This window comes from Bubalus bubalis, chromosome 3, assembly GCF_019923935.1.
Source record: "Bubalus bubalis isolate 160015118507 breed Murrah chromosome 3, NDDB_SH_1, whole genome shotgun sequence".
Taxonomy (NCBI): Eukaryota; Metazoa; Chordata; class Mammalia; order Artiodactyla; family Bovidae; genus Bubalus; species Bubalus bubalis.
The window spans coordinates 69,147,845-69,172,985 of record NC_059159.1 but is presented as its reverse complement, the minus strand read 5'-3'; the positions used below and the strand labels follow the sequence as shown (position 1 = coordinate 69,172,985).

Sequence of the window (25,141 nt, the reverse complement as noted above, 5' to 3'; positions counted from 1 at the left end):
CCAACATGCATCAACTAGGAAGTGTGGTCGCCCTACCCGTGACTATAATACAATGTGATAAACATGATAATAAAAGTTTAAACACTTTGCAGGGGGAACATTTTGAATGTAACACACCGATGGGTCCAAATTTGTTTCCAATCAGAAACATCTCTAAATTATTTTTCAATCAGTATCCATGATAAAAAACCACGCTGTTAAGCCAGGGTTATTTGCACCAGGCAGCACAGCAGAGCTCAAGCTCCAGAAGGAAATAATGTTTCAGCTTGTTGGAAACACATTTGGTAATTTAGAATCCCTGGAGAGGAGCTTGTTTTGTAGTTTGGTCAAAATCCTAAGGAATTGAGTCTCAGAAACCTCTGGAAAGATTATGGAGATATTTAATTGGGAATGAGATAATAAAATAAAAATGACAGATAATGTTTCTCTTATTTAATATTCACAAGTGCACACAGAGAACATAAATGTAACTAGGCTTGTGAGTCCTGTATACACTGACATATTCGTCTATCCGTATCTGTCTAAATATTCCATCCACCCTTGAGCAGATCTGGAGAAGAGTCTGCCGAAGCACCATGCGTGCATGCTAAGTCACTTCACTAGTGTCCAACTCTTTGTGGCCCTATGGACTGTAGCCTGCCTGGCTCCTCTGTCCATGGGATTCTCCAGGCAAGAATACTGAAGTGAGTTGCCAAGTCCTTTTCCAGGGGATCTCCTCAACCCAGGGATCAAACCCATGTCTCTTATGTCTCCTGCATTGGCAGATGGGTTCTTTAGCACCACTTGGGAAGCCCATGCCAGAGCAGAGAAAACAGCAAATACAAAGACTCTGAGGCAAAAACAGTCGTTGGTACATAGGCTGGTCCATGTACCATAGAATGAAAGCTTCAGGAAGGAAACACTTTTCTTTTGTTTTGTTTTAATTTAGCTGTGCAGGATGCGGATCTTAGTTCCCTGACCAGGGTTAGAACCTGTGCCCCCTGCATTGGAACAGCAGAGTCTTAACCTCTGAACCACCAGGGAAGTCTCAGGAAGACAATGCTTTATTCACTCTTCTATTCCAAGCACCTAAAAATGTCACTGAAACATAAGAAAAAGTCAGTAAATATTTAAGGAATGTGTGAATGAATGAATGGATGGATGGAAGAACCCCTGATGATGGTTTTCTAACATAAAGTCCCCAGCTTCCCCATATTTCACTTTTTCTTGTTTTGGTGTTGGTGGGAATGGAGTACAATGCACTGCCAGCTTCTGAGAGAAGCACTTCATATACTTGAGCACCTTTTAATGATCCCTTCTTTTCTTCTGGGCTTCCCTTGTGGCTCAGCTGGTAAAGAATCTGCCTGCAATGCGAGAGACCTGGGTTTGATTCCTGGATTGGGAAGACCCCCTGGAGTAGGAAAAGGCTACCCACTCCAGTATTCTGGCCTGGAGGAATTCCATGGACTGTATAGTTCATGGGGTTGCAAAGAGTCAGACATAACTGAGCAATTTTCACTTTAACTCACTTTTCTTCAGAGGTAAATCCTGTTACTCTTAGAAGCATGTTAAGAATAGATTACTCACACCACACCTTTAGCTTTGCTACACTGAGAGTTACAAATGGACTTTTTTGGGGGGGCCATACCTCACATGAGAACTTCCTCCACCACAGGACCATGAGGGAAGCCCCTGCTGCTGCTGCTGCTGCTGCTGCTGCTAAGTCGCTTCAGTCGTGTCCGACTCTGTGCGACCCCATAGACGGCAGCCCACCAAGCTCCCCTGTCCCTGGGATTCTCCAGGCAAGAACACTGGAGTGGGTTGCCATTTCCTTCTCCAATGCATGAAAGTGAAAGTGAATTCGCTCAGTTGTGTCCGACTCTTAGCGACCCCATGGACTGCAGCCTACCAGGCTCCTCCATCCATGGGATTTTCCAGGCAAGAGTGGGGTGCCATTGCCTTCTCCGTAGGGAAGCCCCTACAAATGGATTTTATACAAATGATTTCTGCATGAAATCATCCTTATTATCAGTAATGAAGTTGTTACAATTCAGCTTACTGTGGGGCCCCCAGCAAAACAGGGCAGGTATAAATCAGTGCCTTCTTCATATACATATTTACACTTTCTATCAAACAACAGTGGCCCTAAAACTCCACAAACTCAAGAAGAGCCACATCTGCAAGAAAACTTACCCACATTTCCAGTTTCTCTATAAAATCATCCTTCCTTTCTTATTCACAGCTATTATCTAATCCTATGACCAAAGTGATAAACTCTACTGTGATCCATGCTTTTCAAATATATGAACTACCAAAGCCAAAGTAAAAATGCAAGGAGAAAAATTTTCAACAACACTTACTAAAACGTGAGTGTTCTACTAATTCTGTCCTTGGGAAAAGAATACACAAATTGGTTGACGAGAGCATCTTTCCATATAGAAATGTTTCTCTGTAACATTTCATTTTTAGGTTGAAAGAACACTCCTCCAGAAACAAAGATTCACACAGTACACAAGCAGAGAAAAATCTTAAATTCTTCATTTAAACCCCTCTAAAAGTATTCTTACATCATGTATAAGCCATTTTTTTCTGGGAAAGGAAGATTCTTTTAAAATGTCTTTACTAGATCTAAAAACAAATGCAGATCCCAATTTTATTTGGGACTGATATCTTCATTCTGTCCCAGAGAGATCTGATTAAATTAAGTAATTTTGTTTCTTTGGTGTTTCCCTGGTGGTTCAGACAGTAAAGAATCTGCCTGCAATGTGGGAGACCAGGTTTTGATTTCTGGGTTGAGAAGATCTCCTGGAGAAGGGAATGGCTACCCACTCCAGTATTCTTGTCTGGTGAATTCCATGGACAGAGGAACATGGTGGACTATAGTCAATGAGGTGGCAAAGAGTCAGACAGAACTAAGTAACTAACACTTTTTCACTTTGTTCGATGTAAGTATAAGATCTTATTTAAGGAACCTCTGTGGAGAAGGCAATGGCACCCCACTCCAGTACTCTTGCCTGGAAAATCCCATGGATGGAGGAGCCTGGTAGGCTGCAGTCCATGGGGCCACTAAGAGTCGGACACGACTGAGGGACTTCATTTTGACTTTTCACTTTCATGCGTTGGAGAAGGAAATGGCAACCCACTCCAGTGTTCTTGCCTGGAGAATCCCAGGGACGGGGGAGCCTGGTGAGCTGCCGTCTATGGAGTCGCACAGAGTCGGACATGACTGAAGCGACTTAGCAGCAGCAGCAGCAGCAGCAGCAGCAAGGGACCTCTGAATACAAAATGTATGCATGATTGTACGAATGTATATATTAGCAAATGTGTTTGGCTGCTCCACAGCATGAATGTTACTCTAAGATCTTAGTGTTTTTGGACAATATCTCCTCAAATTAGCAAATTGAAGTCTAATGACTGAATTTCTGTATGTAAATTTGAATAAAATCGACCCAAGCCTTCCTGAGGCCCTATGCAAAGCCAGATATTCATATCCTTAGACAGATGTCTATACCCTACACACCTGAGGGTACAGAGAAATAAGGTAAGGAAAGTACAAAGACGTCTTAGAATAATTTTGGGATTCTTGCAGACAGGACTCCAGGAAAAGCAGCTGGCAATGCTTTATAAACTAAACACAAGATGTAATCCGACCATTAGCTGTTAACTGTAGTGCTCAAAAAGAGACGGTTTAAGCAAAATATGAACGAGATTTTCAAAGAAATACGCTATTCTTTGCACCAAATTTTGCTCCCCAGTAGGCGGTCAGTTTTTCACATTTTGCCACCTAGTGGACAACCCGAAAACTACAGCCTTCCCTCGCCCCTATAATTTCCATACACGTGGGAAAGAATTGCGTGCTGCTGCTGCTAAGTCACATTAGTCGTGTCCGACTCTGTGCGACCCCACAGACGGCAGCCCACCAGGCTCCTCTATCCCTGGGATTCTCCAGGCAGGAATACTGGAGTGGGTTGCCATTTCCTTCTCCATGAGAATTGCGTAGGAGGAATTTATTTGTTTAGTTCATTGTTGATGCTCCTGCTACAGTGCCTGGCACTTAGTAAACCATCACTATAGAGCTGTTTAATGGAGGATGACTTACCATTGGAGGTACTCTCCATTTAAAGATTATTATTATGGAGAATGTCATTGAAAATACAGTTACAATATGATGTTGGCAAAATATGTTGCCTAACTGAAATAAAAGTTCTAAATTATTTCAAAAGTAAATGGTGCTCTATATTCTCAGGTTAAAGAAATGTCTACATAGCTCATTAGAATAAGAGATGTCTCATTGCTCTGTGTAGACAGATAATCCAGTTGACTTAATTTAGAGAGTGAGCACCTACTTTTTCTTCACCTCAACTGCTCCAAATAAAGCTAAATTTACCCTGGAAAATGCCCTTTCTCCTTTACTTAAAAAATCATGACTGGCTTTCTTCTCGTTTGGTCTGTGATACTTGCTATTCCTTTTTTATATTGCCAAAAATTATGAAACCTCTTTAGGCCTCTTTTTAAAAAGAGTACATATGCACATGTATAAATATATATATATATATTTATTTTTATGTTAAAAATAACATTCTGTGCTTCTCCTTCAATGAGCCTACAGTGTTAATGACTCTTAAACATAGTTCTCCTGGCATAAAGATTGGTAATTTTATTAAGAGCAGAATGATAGCTTTTAAGTTGAATATTCCTCTAACATTTTTTGATTTTTAAGACTTTCTTTTGAAAATATTTTAAAAAGCAAAACATATGACTGTGTTTTAGTACCTTAACATTAGGCTAAAGATAATTCATTAGGTAATCACCTCAAATTTCTTTCTCAGGAGAATCAGTTTCCATTTTAAAATCAGCAAAATAGATATACATATAACATAGGCTAGTATTTCATTAAAAGAACTTATTCTTTTATTTTTTTTAATTAGGTTGATCTTAGGCTGACAATATCCTAACACATTTTAGTAATATATTGTCAAGATATAAAGCCTGTTTTTTTTTCAGCTGAAACATATATTCATTATATAAAACTCATTTATGTCGCATAGAATGAAAACTCTCCAGAGTTCCTAGTCTTAAATAGATTTGCACACACATCCAAATAAATGTTAAATGCAAAGCATTTTGACAGAGTTAATGAGAAAGGCATACCTTTCTCACATACCTAGCCCACCAAACCACAGAAAATTTTTAAGTGCCAGCTTTGAAGAAGCCTAACAGCCTAACATTTTTTAAGATGATAAGGATATAAGTTATAAATTAAAATATTCAAATTTCAAAGGCTTTAAGCAACTGCTTTCTAAGGTGATTTTTGCCCCTCTGAAAACAAAAGGTTTAAGTAGTATGTGTATCAGTAAAATAATTTCTTTCATATTTGTGTGAATGAGGCTAACATTCATATGTACATACAAAAATATTCAAGAAAAACAAGTTTAGAATACCAGGTTAATTATTTTTTAGTGTATGTGAAATATTGGTTTTCCTCAACTCTGTCCCAGCGTCAAGGTCTATAGCTTTTATTGGAACCAGCTATCTCATTTTCATAGGGTCCCAGGAGGCGAGAGTCATACATTGTTACTTCAGCCTTCAAAGAGGCAAAGCAGTACAGAGCCTTGTACTGTAATAGACAACACAGAACAGTCCCAATTTCAGTTCCTGTTATATTGACAAGCCTCCTTTCAGGTAAGAGATGGAAACATTCTTTTATCATTATAAGGTTAGTGACCATTTTAATGGAATAAAAAGATTATTCTTACTGCATCGGGGATAGAAGTTTGGGGTGTGGATATGTGGGGAAGATCTGTTCCCTTTCATGTTTATGTTGCTCAGAAATTCTCTTTAATTGGTATAAAGCTAGCTTTATGATCTCAACATTAATACTGGAGATCAAAACTATTGAGGACACATTATTAATATATACAGAGCCTAACCAAAGAATTCAGTGTACTTTTTTTTTTAATCAAGATAAGATAGGTCATTGATTTTCACAGGCTGAGAGGTTTTCTCTTTTAACATCAATAATATAGTATTCCTTACATTTGCTCTATCATTGTGAAAAAATAATCTAAATTTAGTTTACTCACCTCATACATACAATGTGTAACATTTTTTAAATAAATATGAGTCTCAAAATTAACTTTTCCTTCCTGATATACAATGACTTACGTGGGGAAAGATAGTGAAAGTTACACAAACACATATTCACATATGGAAATTACGGAAAGTAGAGATAAAGAGAAAAAATACCAACACATATAATCTCCAAAGTTGTCAAAAGACTTTAGCCAATTCCTTTAGATTTTATATTTTGACATAATTTGCTGCTTAAGGAAAAAGATCTTTCATTGGGGAGAGGGGTTTTTTAAAGATAAAGGAAAATAGTAATACAATATGTGCTTAAACTAAACAATAAGGCTCCCATTTTGTTACAAAATACATTTAACATAAGTGAACTATGTTTTATGACAGTTTCATACAGAGGTGAAATTTATATATATTTTATTTTCTAGTATGTTTATGTTTTATTATATTTTATAATCTAGGAAGATTATACAATTTTTAATCTTGCTTTTTAATGATTTCTTAAGAACAGTCATTTATTACTTTTCAATCAACATCTAGGAACTAAGAAGAAAAAATTGTTGAAACCAAAGAGTTATCTCTTTATTCTTGGTTTAAACAGGTCAAATTCCGATCTCATAGAGAAGGAGGTATTATGATAATTCCTAAAATATGTTTTTAGTGTTTTGTATTTGTGCCAGATAGTTAAATACATTTTGTTTTAAAATAACTATATATGTTTAAAAAGCCAAAGGTACTAATTTTTCTGCAAAGTCAAGTTTTATAATCAAATGTCATCAATTTTGAAAGTCTGTTGAAACCACCAAAAGAACTAACTTTTATTAAATTAGAAAATGTATTTTCTTCATTGTAACTGGCCTCATAAAAGTTATGTGAGCATTTTGTATATGGTTATCTTAAAATGTTACATGTGTCTTTTAAAACATTCTTAGTTCCCTTTTCCATTTCACTTTAACAGTGTTCTGGCGCTTGACTAGCACAAACAGTACCAGATCCCTTTCAGCGGAGACTGCAAACGGAATAAAAAATCACTTGAGGTCTCTATACATTTGCTGTAATATTTATGAGAGAGGGTTGTCTCCTTTTGAGCTTCGTTGCGTCGGACCATTCCTGTGTCTTCGCATCTTAGCATCTTCTTAGCATCATCTTAGCATCTGTCTTAGCATCTTCTGTGACCTGCACCAGAACTGGGCAAATCGCGTGGCCTTAGAAGAGTCTGATCTCCTGGTGGGTGGGAGCGTCTCTCCAGCCTCCTCTCCATCCATTTCCCCTCCCTCCAGGTGTGTGTGTCCTGGGGAGGAGGTGGGAGATATAAAGGAGAGGAAGAGCGGGGAAGCAAGGCCCAACTCCTCAGAGATCTCCACACCTCACCCCCGCAGTGCATTAAGGCCTGACCCATGGCCTTCTGGTCTCACCTTCTTCCTACTGGTGCGCAGAGACGCTTGCTTCTCCCGCGTCCCTGCATCCAGGGCGGGGTGGGCTGGGGATGGCAATGGGTTCGAGATTACACACCTGAGCCAGGGAGAGGAGCCCCATTTCCCGCCCCGCCTGGTTTCACACCGTGTCCACGTCGCTCCTTGTAACCAAGCAGAACATAGAGTTGGAAGAAATAGGGGGAATGAATCGTAAAGGGGCACAGCCCCCTTGTCTCAAGCTCAAGGGAAAAAAATCTCCCCGAAATGTGGGTGCTTGACTTCAGTTTAATTCTTGGCAGTCTTTCTTAGTCGCGCGTTGTTGTTCACAGACAATTATAAAATGAATGTTTGAACCCCTGGGTTGACAAAGGAACCGCCGGAGGGTCGAGCCAGCATCCCCCAACACCTTACAAGTCCCGCGGCCCCGCCCGAGGCCTGCCGGGCGGAGGCGTTCGTTTTGTGGTCCCGGGAGGCGGCCTCCAGCCTCGGGGAAGGCAGCTGCTGTGGACTTGGAACCGCGAGGAAGTACGGCCGTGGCCGGTGGATGTAAAACAAACCAAACAAACAAAAAACTCTTTGCAACCGGATTGATCCAGTCTCGCTGCTTCACAGAGAGCGCGGTGTGGCCGCTTGCCTGGCGCGGGGGCTATAGCCGCAGGGAGGCTGGGCTCTGGATCTGGAGGAGTTGATGTCTTAAAATAAATGACAGGGACAGTTCTTTCCCGAGGCAAAGCATCCACCCCGCCCCCGTCCCCCATGAAGGCAGTTGGCTTTGAACTCTGGGACAACTCTCCCACCTTCGGCGCGAGACCTGCACCTCGAGTTCGGTCCAGGGCCCAGGGCTCGAGCGCGACACATCCAGGAGTGGAAATGCCTTCGGTTAACCGAGAAGGTTGACACTGAATCCAACTGAGCAGGAAAATCTGCCGCATCCGCGCGCTGGAACTGCGAGCACCCGAGAGAGGCGTGCAGGCTGCAAGACCTTCCTCAGCGCCGCGCTGAGCGGTCCTGCTTTAACTCCGTGCAGCCCCGGAAAACTGTCCAGCCATCCAGGTTCACGGCCGGCTTGTGTCACCGGCGCATAAATCACTGTCAGCCCGGACAGAGCAGGCAGAGAGAAAGCTCGCTCGTCCTGGCCACGCGGGCTCTAGGCAGATTAACTGTCCCGGCTCAGAGCGAATTGCCCGCCCAATCTCCTGGGCTCCGAAAGCGAGCTTGCACTTTCTCGGACGCGCAGAGGGAGCCAGGGAGATGGTTCTAGCCACCTACAGCCTCTTCTCGCCAGGGCCTGATTACTGACCTGCAGTCAGGGAAGTCGAGAGCGAATCATCATCAGATCTCATTTTGTGCACGGGGATCCCTAAGCCCATTAAGGTTAAAGTGACATTCTCAAGGTCATTTAAAGCTTTAGGAAAACTTCTGCTTGACTCGAAGTCCCTTGGTTCCCGCCATCACTGCCTGGCCCCTCCATCATCCTGCCTCTCAAATAAATGGTTTTAGAGATGTCAGGATGTAAGGATGCTAATAAAGGGAAAATCACTATATGCTGAATTTGCAATGGACCACTATAATTTTCAGCATGATATTTCTAGTTATCGTCCCAGAAACGTTCTTCAGATCTTTCCTCATTCTACCTAACAAATTCAGATACGCAGAATCTCCGGCGATCTTAGATATCAGGGTGCTAGACACCCAATCCACCTCCCAACACTTTGCCCCCCCACCCCCACCCGGCAGTGGGTTCTGGGCACTCATCCAAGTCAGGAGGAGTGGGGGACCTGGGGTAGGCGCGGGCTCGGGGAAATGCCGATCCAGGCGAGTGGTTAGGCAATCAGCTTTCACCTTCCCATAAACTATTAGAGAAGGGACTGGTTTTCGTCCAGCAAACTCTGCCCTTAGGCGCTCTGGGCTTGACGCTATCTTACTATTGCTCACTATTCACATTAATTATTCTAGGAAAGCTCAGCACACCTCTGCACTCTTTGAGTAAAGGCAAGCCATTTCGGATTCTTTCTCTCAGTGGCATTCTTTTTTTTCCTCCCAATCATTCATGCACGCATTCACTCATTCACTTATATCTGGGTTGGAAGTTGGTGGTCCCTCAAAGCATTTATTTCTGTAAGAGGCCACAGTGATGATCTCTTCCCTTTTATTCTCAAATGACTCTCTCTCCCTCCCCACCCCACCCCCACCACCGTTTTAGTCCTACTGTAGGAGAGAAACCCCAACCTTCAACTGTCAACTGTTTTCCAAACACGAGATTAATGTTCCCCAGGACTCAGGGGTAATGTGACCTTTCTGTTTTCAGATGTGTTTTTCAACATGTAATCGTTTGTTTGTTATGTCTCCCGGTGTGGACTCGGGAAAGCTGGGAAGGGTGTGGGTTGCCAAGGCGGGAAATGAATTTGGAGACTTTTTATTCCCTTTTCAACACAGGAAAACTCAGAGCATTTTATTTTTATTTACCAGAAGATAATCCCCTGAAAAAAAAAATCCACAATACTGATACTGAAAAGAAATCTGAGCATGTAATGAGCAACTATTTTAAAAAGCATATCTCCAAACCAAAAGCAAACCTATTTTTCTTTTAAATGAGAGGGACTTCTTGGATGTTGGTCATGTTTTTTTCTTGATCTAGGTAGTTACATGGGATGTACTGTTTTTAATTATTTATTGAGCTTTTAATGTATGATTTGTGGCTCTTTTTGCATTGTTATACTTCAATTAAAAGCTTTAAAAATCTAAAAAATAGGAAACCTCTGGTATGTGTGTTTGCTACTAAATCTCCTAAAATCTATTTCTAATGAATTTCCAAACCAATATATTTGTTAAACTATATTTAAGAAATTTACCAATAACTTGGTTTCTCAGTAATAGGTTCTGAATCAGACTGAGAACAATGCACTTGAATTAGTTATTAGAAAAACAGTATAAAAATTGGATGGCTTTCTAATATAGTAAAATATCAAATGAGCAGTGAGAGTTTAAAGCTTGTCTAAGAAAAATACCTAAAGAAACAAAATAGCCATTTGGTTAAAAACAACAACCAGACTTCATACTTTAAAACGGTATTTAATTGTTTGATACTAACTCCTATTCGAAAATGTTTTATCCCAAACGAGAATTTTAAAAAGGGTCTCAGCCATACTCAAAAGTTAATTTCTGTCACTAAAAAGAAGGCAGTTTGAAACGTGTTTTCCCTCCATAAAATATTGTTAGGTTCCTTTCATGATTGGTCACTTTGTATTTCACCAAGAACCAAAGACTAAATTGTTCTTCCCATTTAATCAATAGCTTTTATTGCTGGCATCAACAACCCCACTTATGACTTTAAGCTGCCTAATTTTTCTGCTACCCTGTTCCATTAAAAAATAAAAATCGTGATTCTCAAAAATCTAGTAAGTGATTTTCCGACAAATGGCTTTGTTGTTGACTCCACACCACCCCAAACCCCTTCCCTCTCTCTCTCTCTCAAGGACCCTTCGTCTCCAGGAACGGTCACTGAGCCCGCACTGCTCACACCAAGGCTTACTTTACAGGCCCTTCCGCGGTTTTATGATTGGTTGCTGTGGTTGGAATGTTTATAGATAATAAACAACTAATCCGCTTCTTGCCTAATGAATTGCCCCACCCGCGTACCAGTGGAACGGCTGTAACTTAGCTCCAGGATCGAGAGCCAGTGATAGCCGGGACCGAAACCACCCAACGTAGCCGCAGCTCAGTATCAAAGCCGAAAGATCCAAGGCCAGCAGAAGCCTATTTCGCATTTTCGAGTTCCTCTGCTCTGGAGCCCCTAGACTCCACTCGTGCTTTGCTCCACCCGCTCCTCTCCCCGTCGGTTTGAAGGATGTATTCCAATGAACAGAAGCTTTCTGAAAAGCGTGCGTCTGAAAAGCGGGGCAGCGGTGTGGAGCCTGGTCGCAGGCACAGGACCCGCCCTCCGGGGACCGCGGCGCTGGGTCCGCAGCAGCTCTTATTTGGCCGCACGGGCCCCTTCAGTCTTCCGGCGGCATATGGCAGTTTGAATCGTCCTGACTCTGAATCAGATTTTGCACTCGAAGATGCAAAAGGCTGGGTCTGCCAGGGCTCACGCCCTCGAGTCCCCGCGCGCCCGGGGCTGGCAGGGAAGAGCGCATGGCTGGGAGGAGGAGAGGGGTAGGAAGCGCGCAAGGTATTCAATACTTGGTAATCTAGTCTGAAATAAAGAAAATGTGTGTTTAGACTCCCAAGAGACCCGGGAAACGGGGGGAATCTGCCAAAAACATTCCAAGAACAGAGGAAACCAATGTCTGGGAGAGGTTATTTTATACACATTATGGCAGCTGCTCGAGGCCTCGGTCAGTAGCTGGGGGGTGGGTGGGGTAGGGGTTGTGACAACGGGGATTGGGGGCCAGAACCTAACCTGGCATCACCTGGTCTCTGAGCAGCGAAGGGGACACTGATGTTGGCCATGGAGCATCCTCTTTCCGTAAGGACCCACAAGAAGGAAGCTGAGAAAGAGTCTAAACCAAAAGCTCCAAGATCAACACTTAAAAAAAAAAAAAAACAAAAAAAAAGAAACAAAACTAGAGCCATTTCCAAAACCCGTTTTCCAGTTACCTGTATTTTGAATGAATGCATTTCCTTTACGTAGTAGTCTGCAAGTTCTGCAGTTTTGCATTTATGCATTTGAAGTTTATGCCATCTTTCATCTGATCACCCAGTACCCAGGATCTCTTTTCTCCAAGAATCTCAGGAAAGGTCGTTAGAAGTGCTCAGGCCCCTGCCTATGCCAAGGCCCCCAACACACGTGTGACTTTGCTTCCCTTATTCATAAAGAGTAGGTGAAGATGGTGTTGAGTCAGAACTTATCTTCCTGGGTGGCCAGTTCTTCCCCAAACTGTGGTTAGAAAGCACTTCTTTCTACCAGAGTCTCCCTTTTTCATTGGCTTTGGTTTATAAATCCCGTTGTTTCATGGGGATGGGGAGGGAGGAGGACGTGGAAAATTCTGTCAATGAGCAAATATGCATGCCTGCCTGTTTAGGTGATGGGGACACACAATTAAAAATCAAAACAACAACAAAAACAAAACCCTTTTCTAGAGCTTTTACTCTAGTGGGGAGTGTCAGTTTTATATTAGGACTCACTTTGGGCTGGACACATAGAGGATGTGATTTTTAATAGAAGCATAAGGTACAGTCCTAGCCATCTGGTTGCCTTTCTCCTTGTCACCTAAGAGGTTTCCTTATTGTGTACAATCCTATTACATAATAAATCAAATTACACTGCCTTTCTTTCCCCAGTCTTTCTATCAGGTACCTGCTTCGATACAAAGCAGATAGCAGCACCCTCCATCCTTTTCGCCTGGCTCACGCCATTTCCATCTGTGTGGCGGTGGTGAAGGGCTCTCCATACCCCTCTCAAACTAGTGTTGGTCTTGATTCAAGCCATGGAGTCAACAATTCAGTATACTTAGAGCCATTTATGGGATCTCGGCCCCATGGATCTTCAGTGACACCAGGCCAAATTCAAGACAAAGAACAGGTCACATCTCTCAGGGATAGAGGGAGTTTTCTCCCTTTACCTACCTGGGATCTCACTGCCCTCTCCTTTCTGGGGATAGAAGTGTTGCCTGGGGAAAGCTGAGCATCTTCTCAACAATAGCCAGAACTGGCTGGGTTTCCAGGTAATGTCTGGTTTTGCAGAAAGGTCTCCCAGTATCTCTGTTTCTCCACTGAAAGCCTTCCCTTGGGAAGTTGCCCATTGAGTACCAAGACACGGTAGCCATCAGAGTCTCAGTGATTTTGCCTGAACCTGGGGCTCTGACCTGCCCTGGGGGCAGGACACCTACTTAATTGCCCTTGATGAAGAAGAGAGTTGAAAACAATCAGTGGAGGAAAACGAACAAACACAAAGGCAAAAAGCCTTCCATGAGCTGTTTGATTATTTTCTCGGACTTTGCTGTTTGATTTGAACCTGCCTCATTAGAAATAAAATAAATAAGAACACAAAATGTTCACTGGTTCTCCAGCAATGAATGTGTGTGTGGTTGATACAAAGAGAAAAGAAAAGAAATCCTGGTTGCTCATTAAAAAGAAGAAGTAATTTGTGTAAATATGGGCTTCCCTAATGGCTCTGTGGTGAAGAATCTGCCTGCCAGTGCAGGACACTTGGGTTTGATCCCTGGGTCAGGAAGGTCCCTTGGAGAAGGAAATGGCAACCCACTCCAGTATTCCTGCCTGGGAAATTCTATGGACAGAGGAGCCTGGAGGGCTACAGTCCATGGGGTTGCAAAAGAGTTGGACATGGCTTAGAAATTAAACAACAATTTGTGTCAACAGGGCTTTAGAAAAGGAAGAGTCTGCCTGTTAGCATCCTACCTTTCATAGGTCCTTCACAGACAGATGAAGTCTGGGAGGCCACATTATGAGTGACCACCAGGGCTCCCTCCCTGGATGTAGCTGAATATCAAACAGCAGTGGGGATCAGGGCTTGATTTTATTCATCATCAAAGGACTGGATAAATCAGCAAGACATCTCTGTCAGCATCCTAGGTAGCGCTGAGAGTTTTCAACGGGTGTTTGGATGTGGGTGTGGCTTCCAAATGTGACGGACAGTAGATTGTGCTGAAGAGAGAGCTCGTACCTGCAGAAAGAAGGTGCAGCTGTTCCTTGTGTCTTGACCGTGCAGTAGAGACAGTGTGCACACAAACACGCACAGAGTCCTGAGACCCATGGACCTTGGGGGGTACCATGGGGTGTATCTATCCACAGGTGGTGCTTGAAGAAAGCTGAGGTCTAGAAGGCTCTTCTTTAGCCTCCAGCAGCATCCTGGATGACTGATTGATGTTCAAGGCTCACAGCCTGCAAAGAAGGGAATACACACGTGAAAGCACTTTATCAATTGTGGACTATTAGCTGGCAGTATTACTAGGTGTATCTGAAATGTTCATGTATATATGTGGGGATAGTTGGTAAGAAAATTCTTGGTGGAGTTCTGTTTTCATTTCAAGTTCTCTGCCACCTCTCTTTCACTTCCACTCTTCTGAGGAAGTTGACTTCAGTTGACTTCTACTGAAACTTGACACAGTCATTGTAAAAACACAATCCTGTTTCCTTCTTCATCTATTGTACAGTTAAGCAGGCTGCCAACTTGGCTTTAGAATTTACCTCAGCTCACTCTCAATTCAGAAGCACGTTTCTCTGAAGCACGTTTCTTCAGAGAAATGTCCTCTGGTGCAGGCCGGGAGATGTGGGATGGTAATCTGCAGAGAGTGAGACATGGCTATAACTCAATTTTACTTATCACTTCAATGTAATGTAAAAACTAGACCCAGTAGGCTTTTCCTTCTGCCGTTTTACAAATTGTACAAGTTAAGTAAAGACTCTGCTCATACCTTGCTGCAAGGAGAATGTAATTTAAGGAACCGACTGCATACATCCTACCTTTGTACCCGAGGTGAGCTTTTATCCATCAATTCTTGTGCCAAAATGGGAGACCTAAACATCAGTGTGTATAACCAGTTCTGTGGATAGATTTGAGAACTTTGTGGCTTGAATTTGGGAAAAAATAGGCTTTATGAAAGTAGCAAAACTCAAGATGAATATAGGTTAGGCATTATTATTGGTACTGGTGACAACAGAGCCATTCGTTTATTTATTTTTAATTTTTTATTGGAGTATTGTTGCTTTACAATGTGTTAGTTTCTACTGTACAGCACAGTGAATTGGCTATGCATATACATATATCCCCTCTTTTTTGGATTTCCTTCCCATTTAGGCCACCACAGAGCATTGAGCAGAGTTCCTTGTGCTATAGAGTAGATTCTTGTCAGTTATCTATTATATATATATAGTAGTGTATATATGCCAAACCCTATCTCCCAATCCATCCCATCCTCTTCCCTTTCCCCATTGGTGTTCATAGGTTTGTTCTCTATGTCTGTGTCTCTATTCCTATCTTACAAATAAGTTCAGCTATACCATTTTTCTAGATTCCACATATATGCATTAATATAACAATATTTGCTTTTCTCTTTCTGACTTAACGTCACTCTGCATGACAGTCTCTAGGTCCACCCATGTCTCTGCAAATGGAACAATTTCATTCTTTTTTATGGCCAAATAATATTCCTTTATATATATATATATATATACACCACATATTCTTTATCCTTTCCTCCAACAGAAGCCTTTTAGAGTAAAATTCAGTTAAACAAAAATATTTATATTAATATTTGACACAATCAGAAGAATAAAGTTCTTATATTAAAGAAGAAAAACTCTATTGATCTGGAGATAGGAGCTCTGCTAACCAAGGTGGGATTGGGGAGGGTGGGGGAGTAGTGGGGGGTAGATGAAAACTACCCACCCCCCACCACCCTTACTAGCCACCAGCTCTCCCCTCTCTTTGGCTCATGGGTCTCAACTTTCAGAACCTAGGTTTCCTATCATTGCTCTTTCTTTGCTCAGGTTTCCAGTCCTTTCCTTCTTGTCCCCTCCACAGAATGAGATGGTTGGATGGCATCACCGACTCAATGGACATGAGTCTGAGTAGCCTCCAGGAGTTGGTGATGGACAGGGAAGCCTGGCATGCTGCAGTCCATGGGGTTGCAAAGAGTCGGACACGACTGAGCGACAGAACTGACTGACTGGGGAGCTAAGATCCCATATGCCTTATGGCCTATAAAACAAAAACATAAAACAGAAGCAATATTTTAGCAAATTCAATAATGACTTTAAAAGTGGTCCACATCAAAAAAAAAAATCTTAAAAAAAAATTAAAAAGAACTACCCTGGTTGACGGGATGGTGCTGGGCTGCAGCCTGCCACTTAGATCTCTTCCATTCATCCCCCTGGACTCTTGGGAGTACAGTTTGAAAATGATTATTTTGCCTGAGGTTGATAGGAAAATATTGGCATAAAAAAACAACTGGTTGGAAGGAGAGAGAAATTGATTAATTAGGATTCTCAGAGACTACGAATGGGAACAACCACATGTGTGTACTATGTATAGAATGAATAGGTTCCATATTCATAGATTCATAAATGTATTCATAAACAGTGATTACTGGAAAGGGTTCACTTTTATATCTTTCTTGAACTCAGGGTCTAGTATTGTCCCCATCTGTGGTGAGGAATAAATGCGAGAAAAGCACAGCTTGTGGTCTGGGAAGAGAACCACAGGAATGAAACGCTGTGCAAGTCTTGAAGATGATTTTCTCTGGTATCCTCATCTGCAGCAGGTCAGACTGCACTGATAGCAGCTGCAGAAACAATTGGGGATCTTATTCATAAAATAAAAGGCACAATGCCAGATGGCAGGCCACCAAAGGCACGGCGGATGGAGGAGATTACAAAATGCTGGTGAAACAGGGAATGAGTCCTTAGGGGAATAAACAACCCCGTGTTTTCTGCTAACATGTAGAAATCAATTTGTGTGTGTGTGTGTGTGTGTGTGTGCAAAATCACAATAGGGTATGAAATAAAAACAATAAGTGTTTGTTAATTGGAAAGTTTATCTGGGGAAAAAAACAATTTTCTTAGTGGAAAGTTTGATGGGCTGTTTAGGCTCCTCTGTCATTTTTCTTGTCTCTCTTCATAATCTCTATGTAACCCAGAAACAGCCAGTAAAAGAGGAGAATCTTTGGTTCTTTAATTACTTCCTGTAAATTTGACAACTGCTACCTCAGTCTCGTTGGTTGTTCTGCTTATAAATAGGCCACTCTTTCAAAGACAGCATAATTATTTGGGGACACTCACTTCCCCAACTATATATCATGCCTATCAAAGCTAAGCCTTTCCAACCTACCTTCGGTGTGTCTTAACATCTAACATGAGCATTCTGTTGAATTGTTAAATTTATTTAATTTCTTAGCTAGAAAACGTCCAAACCATGGATGACAACAGATACTCCCATCCTGAAATAAAGCCCAAAACAAAATGTATCCCGGTTTAGGATAACAAAAATCTGAAATATTGCAAGAATTACCAAACTGACACACAGACATGAAGTGAGCAAATGCTGTTACAAAAACGGTGCTGATAGACTTGCTTGAGGCAGGGTGGCCACAAACCTTCAATATGTAAAACAAAGAAGGGCAATACCTGCAAAGAACAATAAAGTAAGCCTGTACGGCAGCCCCTCTCCCCCAGAAAACCAGAAACAAACAATTCCTCCAAAACCTTCAGTCTTTGTGAGGATGAATGACAACTATTGAATCTCATTTAATCTCACTCACACTTACTGTAAATTTTATACTTAGAGGACTGTCGTAGGTAGATGGCCCATAGGAATAAAAATAAGCCTATGACCATTTTATGTTTTTAGTTGGGAAGAACAGATGCCATTAAGAAAAATAACATAAACCAAAACTATGCTGCAATTATGGTGATTTAATGAGTTACTAAAATTCTTAAGCCTAAAATACTAGTGTTTTCCATAGAGTTCTGTGGGAAAATTTTTCAAACTTTAAAAAGCATCAATACTAGATTTTTATCTCTAGATAAAAATCATTTAGGTTAACTTTTTAAAACTAGAATTTTATTTATTGGTTCAAGACAGTTCCACCCCCCCCCCACCCCACACCTAAGGAAAATTGAGGCTTTATAATTAATATTTAAATCTTGGAGATGGATTTAAATACAAGATTAATCAGCAAGAAATATCATAATTCAAGGAACAAGTGTGGGGTATACTTTAAAGTTCTGTTTGGCATGGTGTGAAGTAAAGACAGTATTTGGAACTATCTATTCAATTTCTTCCATTAAAAACAGACAACTTCATAGTTAAAAGACTTTTTAACTAATGGATTTTGAGGGATTCTGGCTTATCTGTTTTGTTTCTCTATTGACCAAATAAACCATTTGATTACAAACACTTACTCATATACTAGGTAACACTTTAATACGACTGGGTGCAATGTTTAGCTATGAATGAAACTTACTTGGATTCCAATGCTTCACTCCTAGGTATTATTTAATGACTTTATTAAACAAAAAATTGGAAGGTTTATCATTTCACAGTTTGGTATATATGTTTAAAATAATTATAGGAAACTGTAGGGCACTTAAGAAGCAGTAACAAGGTGGGTGGGCTTTCACGTCATTTCTAATACATGCAACATGAAATGGAGATGGACTCAATTACGAAGCAAAAATCTCAATGCAAACACACTTTGGGTGAACTTGGAATGCTGCAGGAATGAAAGATTTCTAAAACGAAACAGAATCGTCCATTACAAATCAGTGATTTTGTTAATCTTTGTATCAGCAGATGTATCAGAACCAAAGGAAATATGGTAATACATGCTTGAATCTGGAACACATTAAACTATCGCAGGAAAACAATGCACATCTGCATATGTGATTAGTCATGCTTTAGTTTTCCTTTAATGGTGGTGGTGGATGGAGAGGAAGTGTTTGAGAAAAACCTACTGCTTACATTTTTATCCTTAATTGAGGAGGTGGTGGAGATTCAGTCTTCCTATTGCATACTCTATCCCAAACTTGAAAGAAAGAATTGCACAATCAAGCAATATTTGTGTGACAGCTTTTTTTTTTTTTTTTTTGTATAAAGAAGCCAAGACACACAGTCTCCATAAGCGGGAAGATAATATGTAAGTATATAAAATGTTAATTATCTAGAAAAGGAGATATGTAGATACATAGTTGTTTGGTACAAAATGTGAAACGTATTAAAAGGCAGTACATTTTATTTGCTTCTAATAAATAAATCTCTAGGATACACAAGAAGCTTACAATACTGGTTATTACCAGGAGGGAACCTACCTGGGTGAAGGATGAGAGGTATTTTAAAAAATGTATATTTATTTATTTATTTGGTTGTGTTGGGTCTTATTTGAGGTATGTGGGATCTAGTTCCCAGACCAGGGATTGAACCTGGTCCCTCTGCATTGGGAGCACAGAGTTTTAGCTACTGGATCACTAGTGACGTCCCCAGCATTTTTTTTTCTGGGATATACTTTTTTGCACCTCTTGATTTTTCAACACCAAGAATGTATTACAAAAGTACTCCAAGTGAACAAAATAAAAAGAAAATCAGTATTTAAGTACATGGTTACTTTCCAAAACAATGGTGCAAATGGACACCATTATACTTGAAATATTTAAATTCTGAATTCTTCTTAACGAAGAAATAGGAATCTGGACTGAATATTAAAAGATAGATACTATTTGGATACTCCAAAAGGAGGTGGAAGCATTCTGAATTCAACTGACATTGAACAAAAGCCCTACAGAGGAAAATAGACAACATTTATGGTCCTAATAAATAAGTGGGGATGACTGTAAGTAATTTGAGCTGGAGAGATTAAGGGGTAGATTATAAAGAGCTTTGAATGCCAGGATAAGGAGTTTAGATTTAATAATAATATAAACGGAGAGAAGCTTTCAAAATTTTGAACAGGGGTAGTAAGGCCCCTAATAACTTTCAGTGTGGATTGAGATGGGAGAGGCTGAAATCAAAGACAGCATCCCAGGCAAGGAGATTGGGGTGGAGGTGGTGAGGTGAGTTTGTAAAATTTATTTTTTAATTTCTTTATCTTGTTGGCTGTGCCATGCAGCTTGTAGGGTCTTAGTTCCCCAAACAGGGATCAAACCCAGGCCCCTCTAGCCATGAAAGCAAGGAGTCCTAACCACTGGACTGTCAGGAAATTCCCAGAGTTTGCAAAGTTTAGATGAAGGAAATAGAGATGAATTCCCAGTGATTGTAACGTGAGAGGAGCCAGTGCCCTGGAAAGTCACCAAAGAGAGTCCTCATGTGTGTGTGCTAAGTCACTTCAGTTGTGTCTGACTGTGTTGACCCTATGGACCCCACCAGGCTCCTCTATCCTCATCAGCCTCCAATTCTTAAGAGTCAAAAACAGTGAGGGCTGAGACAGTATTATTGTACTTACTGACCTGTAAGTAAGTGTTGAGAAAGTATAAACCATGTATTTTTGATGAGTGCACATTTTCATGTGAATGGTGGGGTGGAAACCAGATTTTCAGAAATGATGGTGACATTGGCAAGAAAAAGAAGAAGTACTTATTAAAATTAAATAATCTAATATAATCAATAGTTTTTTTGATCACTCATTATGTGCCAGAAACAGTATTAAGTGTTAAGGGAATAGGGTGGAACAAGACAACTTAATCTCTGCTTTTATGGAGTTTATAGATTGCTTGTGAAAATAGACAGGAAACAAGTCATTAATGATGTATAGAATATGTGTCATAGAAGGAGAAAAATGAATGCTTTGGAAGTTTATAGCAGTGAAAAGAAGGATAGAAATGGAAAAATATCTGGAAGAATGTGGTAGGGACATATGAAATAATTTTGTTTTTCCAAATGGATCCAATATGGAGGCATATTGGGAGGAGTCTGTGAGGAGGTCAAGGGTGCAAAGTTCTTGGGGAGGCAAGAGAAGGTGAAATTCAGCACAGATGGAGAGGTTTACTCGTGGAAAAGAAGGACACTGATTTTTTTTTTGTTAAGGCAAGAGGAATAAGAGAACACCATAGCATAGAGATAATGCTGTTCAGAGCTGGCAAGGTTCACGACTGGGTGCCTTAGCCTTGAGGTGAAGCTGAGGCATGGGGAATGTGGGTGTGGAAAGCCATTGTGGTCTTATGCTGGCATTAACTGGCCTTATTGTGTGTCAAAGGTGAAGGCTGCCCTCTCAACCCCATGTCAGCCCAGGGTGGTGGAGAGGTTCTGGTTCATAGACCCTCGAGGTGTGAAACGCTTTGATACCCATCAGTACAAATCTACCACAAAGCATGCCCTAAAAGGAGACGGTTAGAATCTATAGGTCAGAATCTAAAGCACTTTATTTCTTTCTCATATTTTATGAAAATAGGATATATTATTTACTGCTGTGTGTAAAGCTTTCTTATACTCAGCAGTCCCTGAGTCCCTGTGTAGGGGCAAAAAAGTAATCATTTACAATAGAATGGATGAAGTCAATAAAGAGACTTCCAGCTAGCTTGGGCTTCTCCCTCCGCCTGGGACATGAGCCTTACCTGCTGGTGGCCATGATCCTCTGGATGAAAGGATATGGTTAAGAGTGTCTTCTGTGGCTTCTGTCTGGGGTGTCTTTGTGACTCATATTTTCCAGTGATGGACGAGATGGGGGTACCTAGAAGGGCCTAGCTTCTGCTCTGGGGCAGCCAGTGCCAGGGAAAGGGCAGAGAGCCCCTGGTTACCCTGCTGTCTGCTGTGAGGGTGCTCCCCTCATCGGGGTGCTTCCTCTCCCCTTCAGCCTGAAAAGAGAGCACACCTCTCAACAAGCCTGGGAGAATGCAGCATATAAACCCCTAGCTGTGCAGTGCATAATTGGCATTTATACTAGTACACTGAACACACTGAATAGTTTGAGGAGTGTAATCCAAATTTATGTATCCAAAAAAAAAAAAAAGGATAACTTCTGGCTGGAGACTGGACAGTATAAATCAAGCAGTTCACTGGGCATACAGTGTTGATAAGGTCAAGATAATTCATGAATAGATACATTAATGAGAAAAAAGACTACACTTTATGTTCTCATAACACTCTCTGCAAAAATATCCCTTTGCCATGTAGTCATGAATACATTTCCATTTTATTCAAAAGTGTTGCCCATCATTTTTATATCAAGTGATAAATTGCAGCTAAGTTTAAAGAGTTAGTGCCATTTAAAAATAGACATAATTCCATTATTGTCACATTTTATAGGGTATCAGAAGTCAGTCTACCTTTGTTATTTTTTCAAATTAAATCTGTCTATCAGATAACCTAAGCCTTTAAAGCCATATATCCTATTTTAATTAAAAAAAATTCTGGTTGTGATCATTGCATAGAATTAAAATCCCATGTAAAATATGGGAAGAAGGGAGGTAAGGGGAGGTCATATAGTGTTACCTGATAAAAGGAGACAGTAATATTTAAAATGAGGTAAGTGTTGCCCGGATTTATGATGTATTTTATCTTCAGGAGAAACCATAGTTTATCGTGCTGTCATTCAGCTTGAATCGTCAGCTGTATATCTTTGACTTTTTGAATGTAACTGTTGAAAGGAAAAGACTTTCAGCCATGTGAGCTCTGAGACAGATCAAAAGCTTAAAGCAATTTTGCTTTGCTCTTTCAAATATATTTTTATTGAAACATATTTTGTTGTCATGCATGCATAAATATTCTATAGCATCAGTTAAAGAGAGTAAGTCCCCCCCTCCCACCAAAAAAAGAGTAAGTCCCAGAGTTGCTGGGTGTTGTTAACAGAAAAGAAAGTAAGAATTAAAATGTCCTTCTAACTTTTAGAATCTCAAACTCTTTGTTATCTTTATTTTTTTCTTTTTTTCCTTAACATCTAATTTTGCAGTAGCAACCCTTATCCATAGAGAATTGCTATTGAAGAAAAGAAAAACAAATTTGTGATGTTAGATTCCCAGACTCAATGTAACAGTAAATTTAAGGAACATAAATCCTTATGAAAAAGCAGTAAACACTAATTTGAGTGTCTTAGGAAGTGGATTACAGTTCCACATTCTACATAAGCCAATAAACAAATCTGTTAGTTTTTGTTTTTTAAATTTATTTTTTCCATCATTATGTTTATATACATTTCTTGTAACTGGTAACACTATAAATAGTCATGAGACAATGAAACCTTATAAACAAGCAATGCTTTGATAACAATTGTCCACTGGAGTTAGGTTCAGCTTTTTACTTTAGCTTCAGATTTTCTCATGAGATTAACATTTCCTTTGAGTATTTTTAGAAACCAAGAAAAATATTTTTTATTCAACTACTGGCAGAGATTTTTTAATAATTTTTAACATTTTCTTTTTTATAAGTTGGTTTTAGTTTAGAAGTGAATGATAAAAATACACCATGAAACAGGGTCACTAGGAATAGGGCTGAATGAGCATTACTACAGTCTGAAGACAGGAATGGGACTCAGTTCTTCAAACAGTCTTTGTGGAAATTAATCCCCCAAAATTTAAATGGTTTTATTCAGAAATATTTAGTAGAAATGATAGGTGAGAACAAAAAGAGATAGTCTACTATTTGTGCTGAGGTCCTTTCATTTTAGATTTTTAAAGACTATAGTTCATAAAGTAATCAAAGGTTAACTGACTTTTCCATATCCTCTTACCAACCTCTTTCTTAAGACTCAATGCCTAGAATGTGCTTGTGGTCATGTCATCTCCCTCAACAGAGCTAATGACATGAAGTTTTAGGAGGGGGGAAAAAAGTAGGGCTCATAAATTAAATGCACTGACCCCTTTCTCCAAAAAGCATAAACATCTTATAAAATGTAGATTCTTCACTGTTATCACCTCTCTGTAAAGCAGAAGAAGAACAACAGGTTTTCTTAAAAGGATTTTAAAAATGATAAAGCAGCCGAGTGTTTTGCGTTGGTGTAGGAATTTACACAAATAACGTTGAGACTCTTATAGAATTCTTAGTGTTATTTAGAGAACAGCAGCTTGAAGGATTCTGAAGTCGTGTATATCTTACCCAGACTTTATTAGAATGTTTACAAAAGGACTCACTTCATAATTCACATCCTTCCTTAAAGCAGTAACTATAAAGCAGCAAACATATGACAGATGTATGTCTGTGTGTCTTTTCTGCCTGTTTAGGCTTTATAGAGAGGTTCTTTTTTTTTAAAGAAAATCACTAGTGGAGGATCATTTCACGTTAACATGCATTTATTTTGTATTCTTTTTTACAGCTTGCTTAAGAACTGTATTTTCATTAGCTCCATCAGAGAATATACTGTATAAGTTTCTGTATTTAATTTAGGTCACTTTATGCTAAATTCACATTTATTACACCCTCTGGTAATAAAATACCTTTCAACATTTTCACCATATTTTATACTGTGCTTGTTCAAAGACTTTTTTTTTTTTTTCCAAAGTCTCTTTGTTTTGTTTTGTTTTTTGGTGGGGGGTGGCACTTTAGCTAAGTGAACAGCTGATCACATAACTTCTTTTAAAATCAAAAACATCTCTTATGAAAACTTTTGAAAAGATGAGTCCCAGAATTTCTTGCATTTAAACAGGAATTAGCTGATGGATCTATCTAATCTATATACTGAATGAAAACAATGCCTGAGAATAGAGTAAGTGGGAAAATAAATCCCGACTTTGAAAACTAGACTTTGAAAACAAAAACCCATTTATTAAGAACAGATTTATTTATTCATGATATTTGTGAACAGTTGTTATGTGGCAGATGTTGCATTACATATTTGAATTTTACAACCTGAACAATGTTATCAAATTATTTTGATTTTTTGTTTTCCAGAAAGGAATCGAATATACCACATATGATAAAGTAGCACTAATTCACATTCTACTCACTTAATCAAGATCAGTTTAAGTGGCAATTAGTTTCACTAATTAACACTACTAGTGAAATTAGTAAAAATTCAGAGCAAAATAAGTTTATTAAAATGATTAAAATAGTAAAAAAAACTTAACTTTTTATTTTGTGAAAATGTTTGAGTCCCTAGAAAAAAGAAAGATGTAGAAATTTTTAAATAAGAAATTTCTAGAGTATATTCTTGATGTTGGGCTGTAATGTATATTCTTTCCTTGTAAAAGCTTTTCTGTTATGTTGGTTATGTGCTAAATTCTAATGGACTAAAATATTTTATTATAGAATAATTATAGTATCATTATAATATTTCATTATATAT

At 39.8% G+C, this 25,141-nt stretch overlaps 1 long non-coding RNA gene across 1 annotated transcript; it reads left to right on the top strand.

The window, feature by feature from the left end:
* The first annotated feature begins 3,966 nt into the window (after positions 1–3,966).
* Positions 3,967–11,513, top strand: LOC123332743. Its single transcript, XR_006549732.2, has 2 exons — positions 3,967–5,661; positions 7,019–11,513. It is a non-coding gene; the product is annotated as an uncharacterized LOC123332743 (long non-coding RNA).
* Positions 11,514–25,141: the final 13,628 nt, after the last annotated feature.